At 35.1% G+C, this 12,834-nt stretch overlaps 1 long non-coding RNA gene across 2 annotated transcripts in view; it reads right to left on the reverse strand.

Annotated features, from left to right (window-relative positions):
• Positions 1-209: 209 nt before the first annotated feature.
• LOC131147857 (uncharacterized) overlaps positions 210-12,834 on the reverse strand; it is a 31,953-nt gene continuing 19,328 nt past the window's right edge. Inside the window, exons 2-3 of one of the 2 annotated variants that reach the window (XR_009134954.1) lie at positions 904-973; positions 210-680 (exon numbers count right to left, since the gene is read on the reverse strand). This is a non-coding gene — a long non-coding RNA (uncharacterized LOC131147857). The remainder of the gene's footprint in view (positions 681-903; positions 974-12,834) is intronic. The other variant, XR_009134955.1, reaches the window with a different exon arrangement.

A 12,834-nucleotide genomic window follows, 5' to 3' on the forward strand; every position in this document is an offset into this window, starting at 1 on the left:
AGCATAATTCTTACTAAGATTTGAAGTTAAAATAAAACAGTCGGTCGCTAGAAATAAAAATAGCGCGATAAGTGAAAACATGAGTTCAACAATCTCACCAATCCATTATGGTATATTTTAAAAAGGAAAAATTGCAAGCTGCTTTATGAAGGAAACTGAAAACACGAAAAGAGAATTTTGGAGGGGGGGGGGGGTGGGGGGGAACCAAATTGGACAGTTCAAACTTCAAAGAGATCATTTTAGGGACAATATATAGGACATTAAACTTAAGTCTTCATAAAATATAAATAAAGAATAAGAAGGCAGTCTTCCTTGAGGCACCACCTCTGCAGGCACACAGACACAAGGCCCAAAATATAAAATAAGAAGACTTGTCAGCAGAAAGGTATGCGGAAGCATTGGAGCTACTCAAAGGTTTCAACTTTTTTTAATGCTTTCACTTTACTGTTGTCTTGCCAAAGCTTCAGCTCATGTTCATTACCACATCGATAAGCAAGCCAGCATGCCTTTAATTTGATGAGACGACCCTTGCCCAACAGAGAAAGGTCCTTGCATATTCCACTCCGGCAAAAAAATAAAAAAAAAAAAACTAGGAATGGAATGTGTGGCTATCATTACTATAGATAGCACATCTTCAAATGCAGGATTGCATGAACTGCAGAGAAAGATTCCAACTGTACCTATCATGCCATTAATCACAGCAGAAAGCCATGAAAAAGGCAGAAATGTAAGTCAAGTTTGTCCCAAATAAATGACAAAGCTGCATTTGTCCACATGCGGCGTAGAATGAGGATAGAAAGATTCCCCTTTCGACATGAACAAAATGGGAGAGTGCATAAATGACAAATATCTTTCTACAACATCAATGCCAGAGGAGCGTGACCTACATAGAAAGGGGCTTACCGTTTGGCTCAGCTTCCTTTAGAGGTCCTTGGTGTTGATGGGTTATTGGGGGCCTCCCCGTCAACTGTCCCTGCTTTTCAAATGATGTGGTTATACACTAGTGAAGATATAAAGGTGATAAAAAGAGACCATGAATGTTCATTTTTATGGTCTGAGTTCCAACATAAAAAGGATTTTGAACTTTTAGCAGAGCTAAAATTATTTTTAGATTTGAAAAGCACTTGGTTGAATAAATTCCACACGTGTTAATTTTTTAAAAAAAATTGCCCACCAATTGTGTCTTTGAGAGTGTTAATTGTATACTAGTGTACCAAGAATGCTGTACTGTCATTAGCATCTTGCAATTTATTCCTTCAAAGGGGCACATTAGAATTAATCAGTTGTCCCTAACATTTCTACACTGTTATCCTCTTTAGACTCTTAACCTTTACAGGACAATCCTTAAACCAGTTTGTTGTTGGTTTCCCTATTCCTGCATTTCCACCCCTTTCTCTAGATGGCCAAACCAAACTCTCAGAAATGTAATGTAGAGCATGCTGACCTGTTTATGTTTAACCCTTTATCACTGTGCACTGCAAAAGTAATGTCTTCCCAAATAGCATTCTTGACACGCAGAAGACAGGTGTCATCTCAGCTTATCATCTTCCTTCACGTACTTCATCCTTCCTCCTACCAAATTCAGATAAACACTGGAATCCTATCTTTCATAATGGCATGTCTATCCAAAATAATTCCTTAAGGTCTAAAAACAAACCTTTCATCATATATTTTTATCTATTTCTTCATATTCTTTCTCTCACTCCCACTAAATCTAAACAAGGACTGGAATTTCAATCTTTCATGATCATATTTGTTTCAAGAATAACTTCAAAGGTCTAAAAGCTCATCATACCACTTTTCCATCCCCCCCAACCCCCCAAAAAAGGTGGATTGAATTTTTCAGCTTAATTTGAAAAAGAATACATCGTAATAAAAATTCCTTAATAATCAGTATTCTCAAAGAATCTAGAAAACACAAAGCAATCATGTGATTTAACAACTAGAAGGTTGCTCTTAACAACGAAGGAAAAACACCAGAACCTGAAAATGATATGCAAGCAAGATTAATGATGTATGCAGTTGCTAACTAATCATTTAGTCTCTCTTCATATGTCAACCTTTATAAAACAAAAGTGATGTTGAAATGATAAAATTAGTCATTTATCTTTGGGGCCCAATAACTAAAGGAAAAGGACCATTTTTTCCATGCATCCTGGATCTAAAAACCTAAGAATGGGGGCAAGAGAGAAGGGAAGGGAGCCAGAGTAAAGCTATTTTGAAAATGAAAGTCCAAAACATATCTAGAGTATTTATAAATAGTTTGCGTGAGAATATCACAAAATATCTTGGCCAATGGTAAAATGGTTGCCAAGCTAAGATAGGAAGGTACAAGTCCCCACACCAACAGTTTTGCCATTTTTCTTTAGCCTACCCAGGAACCTGCATGATCCAAAATTGAATCCATGAATTACAGTGGATATAACACCTAATTCACCAATCCAGAGACTGGTGGTATTTTGTGGACCAGGTCCATGAATTACATATCGTAGGTCCGGATCAAACATTAGAATAAAGGCAGTAAATTTAACCAAAATCATATAAAATGTTGCAACTACACAGAAATACTAACATTAAACCTCTTGCTCAAGCATGACCTTTTTTCCAAGAATTTCTTTTAAGTGTCTTCTACAGTTTCAACTCATCTTCAGGTGAAAGAAGTTGCCAAAAAGTAAGAAACAAAAAATGAAATCTAGAAAAACAGTGGTAAATATGTTATGCGATACTATGTCCATACCTTGACACAGATAATGGATGCAACAACAACCTTAGAGGTGATAATATGGTCGGACAAATATTCTGTCAGGCCAATCCAATAACTAATTGAAAAGATTGTTGCAGTCCCAGAACTGAAACAAAAACGAACACTCCACATTATCTCCATATTATAGAACTTAAGGTTGTTAACAGAGTTTAGTAAATTGGAAAACCTGATCACAGCGACAGGTCTCCTCTATTCTAATATTTGTCAAGTACATCGCAGTGACTATAATACCTTTACAAGGTTGCGCTTACTAACTAAAGTGATAATTCTAAATATACACAACTCCCCATCAATCTGGAGCACAGATACCATATGCTCCTAGCTTGTTACAAGTTGTTTTAACTGAAGCATCCCCCTAAAGCTTTAATGAACAAATCAGAAAAATGGTGGACTTCACATAAGTGGTTGCAATGAGCTTCTGCACAAGTTTCTTCTGAACAAAATGACAATCAATCTCAATATATGTTCTTCGGCCAAACCATATTCACATCTAGTGTGGGTCATGGCCTAATCCTTTGACTTGGCTACCATATTTTGTTTCTTACTCTTCCAGATAACATGTTACCACCAACAAACATAGTACACGATTGTGGACAACTCAACCCAATTTGCATTGTATATCCCTAAACAAGAGTGTGACCCCAATCCTGATACAAGAGACCTTTCCTAAGTGCACCTTTGAGATACCACAAGGTATGAATGACAACATCTCAAGGACTTGTTCAAGGAGAATCATGGCTCACAACACTTGTTGCAAAATATATATCTAGTTGAGCGACTATAAAATAGTTTAACTTCCTAACAAGTCTCTGATGTCATCCGAGGTCAATTAATAAATCAAGCACATCTAGAATTAATTTGCTGTTAGAGTCTGGATCCCAATAGCCCACTCTTATCGAAAAGATCTAGAACATACTACTCCATTAGAAAACAATTCTGAAACTACTTGTTGGCCATAGGACAATTGCTAACATGAATTTGTTGCATAAGTCATGGAGATAGCTACAACATTACAAAGTTCAAATTATCTTCTAGATCTAAGATACAACTTTCAATTATTTTGGAAAAGTTGACAGTCAAGAGTTTTAGAAATTAGCTCATATTATGACATTCCTTTTATATAAACATGGAGAAAAAAAAATTTCTAGCCAAATCTAACTTGAGGCCCACACACCCAAAATGCATGATTACACATCAAAGATGCGTAATTAGGTATTTAAATGTATTTATTAAGTGTTAAAATTTTGATTAAATACCTAATTATGTTTAGTATTTAAACATTGGATTCAATTCACAATATTTGAATTTTTATTTTATCTTTGCCGTAAAATTTACAAGTTTTTGTACCTAATTATTGCAGGGTAATCTTTGAAAATTTGAAGGAGAACTCGGCCATACATTGAGCTTGATGGGCTGCATGCAAGTGAAAAATTGGGCCATGCATGCATTCAAGTGGCCATAGGGGCTTCACATGCTTAAGCAAAGCAAGCAAAGAACAAGGCCCTATGCTGGAACCAAAACAAAACAAAAAACAAAAAAAAAAGGTGTGGGTGGCGTCTTTGATGTGACCTGGCCATGCAAGGCTAAAAAAGGGGGTTGCAAATAAAAAGGGCTTAATGTGTGCGTGTGCTGGCCATGTATACAGCTGGAAGGGAGTGTGTGCGCTGGAGTCTTTTAAAATGCAAAAAGAGAGCAGCCCGTAGAGGAGGGTGAGGCGCTGGCAGTGGGCACGTGAAGGGGAGTGAGGCACTGGCAGCTTGGGTGGAAATAAAAGGATAAAGAAGTAAAAAGGGAGAAAAAAATGCATGTGAAGCTAGGGTTTTGAGTAGCTTAGTGTTGCGTGTGGGGGCTGTTTTGAAAGACCTTGGGAGCTGCGCCGCCTGCTGTGCGTGGAGACCCGAGCAGTTCCTCCTTCCAGCCCTCCTCAGGGCAGCCTCTCTTCTCTCCAACTCATATTTTCATCTCTCCCTCTCTCTCTCTCTCTCTCTTTGTGTTATTTTAATAATTGTTGGAGTATTATTAAATTCAGTTGTTTTATTTCATTTAATGTAATTGTTGAATTTAAATTTTGTTTGGATTATTTATATTATTTGCTTTTACTCTCTCTCTTGAATTTAAGCACTAGTTTGGATTATTTAAATTGTTAAGTTCAGTATTTCTCTAAAGTAATTGTTGAATTTAAATTCTTCTTGGGCTATTTATCTTATTAAATTCAATTTGTCTTTTTTTTATTTTGAAGTCATTGAAGGAATTAATATTTTTTGAGTATTTTTGTTATTGAGTTTGCCTTGCCTTTATTTAAAGTTAATGTTGAAACTAAATATTTGTTTAAGTCTCTCCCTCATTCTCTCTCTTTTCTTTGTGATTGTTTAGTTGTTTTGTTCTAGTTAATGTCATGTTAAATATCTTGTTGGAGCTTTAATTAGTTTAAATTTAGTTATCTTTATTTAAGAGTTGTTTGAGTTTATCTATTGTTAGGTTTAGTTTATTTATTTAGTTGAGCTTTACTTATTGTTTAGTTTAGTTTATTTTTATTTAGTTGAAATATTGCATGATCTTTATATTTCATTCAAGTTATCATAGTGTTGAGTTGGGTGTTTAATCTTAAGTCATTGTTGAAGTTTAATTTTAGTTTATCTTTGTTTAATTAGTGAGTTGTTTGGTTGGTTTTATGTGTGTTAAATTTTTAGTTTTGGTTTTGCATCATTTCAATTTCATCACAAACTTTCAAAAATCCCAAGAAATCGAATTTAAACCATATTCAATAAAATTGTTTTCTTATTTTCTTTCCCTGTTTCACGCTAGTTTAAAACTAATATGCATTCCTCGAGAAAACGATCTGGCCTATTTGGGCTAATTATTATACGACGTAGCTCCTATACTTGGGATAGCCATAGTGCTACTCATTTTTAGAAGTGAGTCAATGGGTAACCCTCAACTAAAAATGTGCAAAAGGCAAGCCTTTTGTACAGCGGCATAGCCTTGGAATGTAATGCATTAACCTTTTTGGAATTTGGTATTTTAGATTGGGCCTCAAGATGTTTTAGGCATGCGTTGCCTTAAGGTGAGCCTTGATTGAGCCTTTTAAAACATTGCCCTAGATGCCTTGATCATCATCACCAGTAATCAAAATATCATTTCACATGCAAAATAAGCATAATATTGCTAAATAGAGTACAATGATAAAATACAATTGCACACCATTGGACGTCAAACTTAAGTACTATAGCACTAAATCGACAAAACCATGCTCTAGGAGATTGTTTCAAATCATAATATGATTTCTTGACCTAATGCACCAAGCCAAGATCGCCCCAAGCAACAAACCCAAGTGGTTGCTCTACATAGACCTCCTCTTGATTTTGAAGTTCACAATGTAGGAAAGCATTCTTCACATCTAACTAATATAGAGGCCAGTGAGAAATGGTGATTAAGGAGATGAAAAAACCTAAAAAGGCAAGTTTAGCAACCAGGGAGAATGTTTCTAAATAGCCCAAATCATAACTTAAAATATCCTTTATTATCTTGTAGCGCATGCATCTCTTCAATCATTGCAGTTCTCCACCGAAAATGGGATGAGGCTTCAAAAATATATTTTGGAAGAGCAATAAAGACGACAGAGCACTAAACGAAATAGTAATATAAGGGCAACAAGCATAACAAACAAATTAGAGACTGGATATTGGGTACAAGTGCATTCCATGTTAAGATTTGATTAAAGTGAATGACCTAACTTGAAGATAGGTCTCTTCCTCTATTTATAATACAAATTAAATACATTCTAATGACAATAATACCCTTACTAACTCTCACTAATTAACATACTAACACACTCAATAATAATAATAACACTAATAGACATATATAACCTCTAACACTCCCCCTCAAGCTGGAGCATAAATGTCATATGCTCCTAGCTTGTTACAAATGAATTTAACAAAAGCACCCCCCAACACTTTGGTAAACAAATCAACAAGCTACACGTCTGACTTCACATAAGCGGTTGTAACGTGCTTCTGCACAAGTTTCTCCAAAAAGAGTGGCAATTAACTTCAATGTCCTTCGTCCGCTCATGAAAGACCAGGCTAGAGGCAATATAAAGAGCATCTTGATTATCACACATCAATTTCATAGGCTGAGAATGCAAAAAATCCAATTCTTCGACTAGACAAGTTCACAAGCGTGTGATTCATAGCTCTATATTCTGATTCATCACTTGACCTTACCACCACAGCTTCCAAGAAACCAAATTACCACCAACCAAGATACAGTAACCGGTGGTGGATCTCCAATCGGAAGGCAATCCAACCCAATCTGCATTTGTATAACCACGGATATAAGTGTGACCCTGACCACAATATAAAAGACCTCTTCCAAGTGCACCTTTGAGATATCTCAAAATGCGAATTACCGCATCCCAATGACTTGTCCTCAAAGAATCTAGAAATTGACTCACAACACTTGTTGCAAAAGATATATCCGAGCAAGTAACTATGAGATAATTCAACTTTCCAACAAGGCTCTGGTATTGTTCATGATTAGGTAGCAAATCACCCATATCCGGCATTAACTTGATATTAGGATCCATAGGTGTATCAACTGGTTTAGATCCCAACAAGCCAGTTTCATCTAACAGATCAAGAACATACTTCCTCTGTAACACAACAATTTCGATACAAGATTTAGATACTTCTATACCCAAGAAGTATTTCAACAATCCCAAATCTTTGGTCTAAAACTTAGTTTGTAAAAAAAAATTGAGACTCTAAATAACTTTATCATCATCACCTATAAAACAATATCATCCACATAAATAACAAGAAGGATCCTACCCGTTGAAGTATGACGATAAAATGTGGAATGATCCACAGCACACTGTCGAAGACCAAACTCAAGTACTACAGCACCGAAACAACCAAACCATGCTCTAGGAGACTGTTTTAAACCATATAAAACTTTTTTGAGCTGACACACTAAGTTTGACTCTCCCTAGGCAAAAAACCAGGTGGTTGCTCCATATAAACCTCCTCCTCAAGGTCACCATGCAGGAAGGCATTTTTCATATCTAACTGATACAGATGCCAATGAAAAGTAGTGGCCAATGAGATGAATAGACGTGCTGATGTAAGTTTGGCAATCAAAGAAAAAGTATCAAAATAATCCAACCCATACACCTAAGTGTATCCCAATGGGCCTTTAACGAGCCACAAAACCATCAAGGTTGACTTTCACAGTGTAAACCCAACGACAACCAGCCACAGAGTTGTCAAGAGGAAGAGGTACCAAGCATGGTTTTAAATAACGGCCGTTACGTAGCGTAACGGCTGATATGTAACGGAAATCGGAGGCCCCGAAACCGATACGGGCCGATAATGCGGTTCGGAAAAAATTCACGGCCATAACGGCCGTTACGGAGATGTAACGGCACGTAACGACCGATACCCCAACGTTACACGTCGTAACGGTCCGTTACAGACCGTTACATGGCCGACAGGTCGCAGATTCGCAGAAGGCTTTCTGCTGCAGGCAGCAGGCAACAGCGCTACTTTCCCCCTCTCCCCAGTCCCCACACCCATCTGCCATTCAAAGGGTAAAATGGAAAGTTACAAACTGACCTTGAAAATTTGTTGGCCGAAGCAATAAGAAGGCTTCGAAGCCTGAGAGTGAGCACACCGAGCAGATCTACTCATCTTCGCACTTCGCAGCCTTCCAGGACTTAGGAATTGCAGACTTGCAGTTGCAGCAGCTTGGCGAGTCACCGGCAACAGGTCTGCAGCAGCTCCGCCGCCCCCGTGAGTCGCCAATAGCCCGTCGGCACCTTCCTCGGCCAGTCGTCGCAGTCGCCACCAACCAGCCTCTCGATTTCAGCTTCGAAGCTTGGAGTCATCACTGCTTTGTGCTTCGCAGCCTTCGCTCCTTCGAGGCTCCTCCGAGTTCCCTCGAATCCCTCCCCTCTCTCGGTCTGACTCGACTCCTGGCTCCCAGCGTATGAGACACTCTAACACTCAACACCCACAGCACTTATCATTATGTTTTTTTTTTTTTTAATTATATTTTGTTGTAAAATAGGTTTGTTAAATTGAATTAAAAAAAAAAAGGTAATTTAATAGAGTAAAAAATTAGAAATCATTAATAATTATGTAAAATAAAATTTTCTTAAATTATAAATATTTTAATTGTATTATATTTTTTGAAAGATAATTATGAAAATTAATTCCATGACATAGCAAGCAATTATTAATAGTATATAATTAATATTTTTTAAGGTTAGTAAATAATTAATATTTACCAATAATAATTGAAGCCTTTTTTATAATAATATTTGAATATCCACTACTGCATTCACCATCGTAAACAAAGCATTAAAATAATGTATGTACACAAGACATCCATGTGATGGCATTTTATATTATCTAGGCTTAATTGAGCTCTATTTTTCACCATTCTTAAAAAATTCCAAGGAATACTCTGCACAATTATTATAATATTTAGTCTTAGGATTTGCCAAACTTATAGAAATAAAATTAATTCATGGCACCAATTGGCTAACATACTATTTATGTCAGCAGGACAAAGTGGTCATTTTGATAAAGAAGATATCATATTCACTCCCATCTATTGAAAAAATATTAAATAATATTCATATTATAAAAGAAAAAAAAAATTAAATAACATTTGTCACCCATTTTATGTTACATGTGTATCTACTTGCTATTTCTTGAGTAGGGTGACCCTATTTATTAATATTTTTTAAATTTTAAAACATCATTTTGACCTTAAATTTAAAATTAGGTAAAATATATGTTTACATCTATTTTTTGTTTTTAGTTATCAAATAAAGTAAAAATTGATAACTTAATAAAAAAAAAATTAACCTAATAGTTAATACATTAATAAATCTGATTTTTACTAATTACTACTGGAATTTGTAGAAAAATTTAATTTTAATCCATATAGTGAGAAAATGCTTAAAAAATTAAATAGTCAATTTTTAATATATGGATCTCTATTTGTGATGCTGTGATGTATATGAAAGTAGAGCAAAAATCTTTTTCACCGTTAAAATTACAATGTTAATTTCTTATAGTTATAAATGAAAATAAAATCAAGCTATAAAAAATAATGAAAATATCTTTTTAAAGATAAAGGAATATATTTTTTTTGTAATAAAATATCTAATATTTTATAATTTTGTTTATTTAAATATAAAAATAATAAACATTACTTATTATTTTTAATCAAATATTATACTTTATTTTTACGTAATAAGTATTTAAAATTAGGACTATTTAGTACTTATTATTTAATATTTACTAAATTACTAATTATATTATTCCTGTCATTGTAAAAAGGTTGTAACTTTGTATTTTCTTTATATTTTATGTAGAGATCATCAAATTAAGTCTATCAATATGTCACGTGATAGAGGAAATGAAAACTTACCTAGTGAGGATATTGGATGGCATTTTGGTACTGCGGTGGACGGTAATAGACATGTTATTATGTGTAAGTTATGTGGGAAGATAATCAAAAGGGGCATTACACGCTTGAAACAACACTTGGCACATAAAAAGGGTCAAGTAGCTGGATGCTCAAATGTGACCACACAAGTAAGAGAACAAAAGATGAAACATCTACAACAGTATGCTGAGAAGAAAAGAGATAAACAAAAAAGGCAAGAAGAAGCTGAAGCCCAAATTAGAGGAGATTTTGAGAATTTGAGCGACGAAGAAGACTTGGAAGAAGAAAGTATGAGATTTGCTCGACAAGAAAGCATACGATCACAATAACAATGGGAAGAGAGACAAAGATTTCAAGCAAGAACAACTGGAAGGGGTAATATTTATGAAGAGGGAGGTGGCTCTGGCAGTGGTGCTACCAGTGGTTTCAATAGAGCAGGAGCTCGATCTTATAGTGGTCGAGAAGCTGGAGGTAGTGGACGACAATGGATCAATCCTGATGCCCCTGAAGTTAGACTAAAGGCAATGGATCCTATTTTAGCAAGAAGCAAGAGTGCGAAACAACCAAAAATCAACACAAAGTTACTGAAAGGTTTAAGAAGTAAATTAGGAAAAGCGGTTGGAAAATTCCTAATTTATAATCAGATTCCAGCGAATGTAGCTGACTCTCCATTTATGCAGCCTATGCTTGATATTACTGCAGAAGTTGGAAAGGGGGTGAAGGATCCATCACCCTATGAGATATCTGAAATTTATTTAGAGCAAGAGTATCAAGAAATGAAAAATTATATAACTTCTTTTGCTGGAATTTGGAAGGAGAGAGGTGTAATACTTATATGTGATGGTTGGTCAGGACCAATTAGAAAACACATTATAAACTTTTTAGTTTATTGCGATAGAGGCACCGTGTTTCATAAATCAGTTGATGCCTCTGATATGCCAAGCAGAACAGCTGAATATTATTTCAGGTAATTTTCTAATTTTAATTGTATATGCAAATAGTATTATGAACTTGCATGTTTTTAATTAAATAGTAGTAATTATTGAATCTATAATTTCATTTCAGATTAATGGACGAGGTGGTTGAAGAAATTGGAAAGGAGAATGTTGCCCAAGTAGTGACTGATAATGAAGCTGCAATGAAAGCAGGAGGAAAATTATTAATGCAGAAGAGGTCCAATCTCTATTGGACAGCATGTGCAGCTCATTGCATAGACCTTATTCTTAAAGATATTAGTAAGAAAAGTAACGTGAAGAAGGTCTTAGAAGATGCAAGAACAATAACCTCATTTATTTACAACCACACATGGACAGTGAATTTCATGAAGAAATTCACAAATAATAGAGAGTTACTTCGCTCTGCCATCACTCGATTTGCTACAAATTTCATTGCTTTGGAGACTATTGTCAGGCATAAACAAGCACTAAGGGAAATGTTTACATCTGATGCTTGGAAAAACTCAAGGTTTGGAATGTCAAAATCAGGCCCAGCATATGATTCAAAGAAAATTATCTTAGGCAAAGAGTTTTGACAAAAGGCCTCTGATATAATTAAAGTGCAAGAACCCTTGGTGAAAGTTCTTAAATTGGTTGATGGTGATGAAAAACCAACCATGGGCTTCATATATGAAGCAATTGATAGGGCGAAGTTAGCCATTCAAAAAGATTGCCGGTTTTACAAAGACTATTAAAAAATTATTGACAACCGGTGGAGTTTTCAGTTACACCAAGATTTGCACGCTGCTGGTAAGTGTAAATCAAATACAATTTCTTATTATTTTAACTTTTAAATTATGCATAGTTGCATTAGAAAACTATTGATTAATATGTTTCTAAATTTAATTGTAGGGTATTTTTTGAACCCACAATTTCTTTATGGTGTCCCTCCCTCTCCTGAAGTTGTTAGAGAAGTCATGGATGGAGTTAAAAAAGTGATAACCAAGTTGGTACCCGATATAGATACTCAAATTCGGGCTATTAATCAAGTAAGTTTTGGTTCCATTAAATTGAATAATGAATTGTTCTAGTATTCTGTAATGCTTTCAAGAATAATTATTAATACATCTAATTAATTAATTATATTTCACAATCATCCTTTTTTAATTGTTGCTATATTGAGATAGACAAGAGACTTTTGGAATCCCGTTGGCTCAAAGGGCAGTGAAACAAACAAATCCTGGTAAATATGGCTATATAACTAAATAATGGAGAATGACTCTATTTTCTCTCTTTGTGTTCAAATTTGACTTTTGAAATATACGCTATACTAACATAAAACTCTTTTTAATTATTCATGCAGCTGAATGGTGGATTCATTATGGCTTGTGTGCTCCTGAGCTCCAAAGAATAGCAATTAGAGTTCTTAGCCAGACCACATCAGCTTCGAACTGTGAGCGCAATTGGAGCACCTTTAGCCTCATCCATACGAAAACAAGAAATAGATTAAAGTACATGAGACTACAAAAACTTGTTTTTGTACATTACAACATGAGGTTAAAGTTAAGACGTACAATAAGAAGAAACCAACGAGAAATTGAAGAGGGTTTCAATCCTATCAATTTGGACTACATTTTCAAAGAAGATGATCCTTTAAGTCAATGGTTAGAGGAG

This window comes from Malania oleifera, chromosome 2, assembly GCF_029873635.1.
Source record: "Malania oleifera isolate guangnan ecotype guangnan chromosome 2, ASM2987363v1, whole genome shotgun sequence".
Taxonomy (NCBI): Eukaryota; Viridiplantae; Streptophyta; class Magnoliopsida; order Santalales; family Ximeniaceae; genus Malania; species Malania oleifera.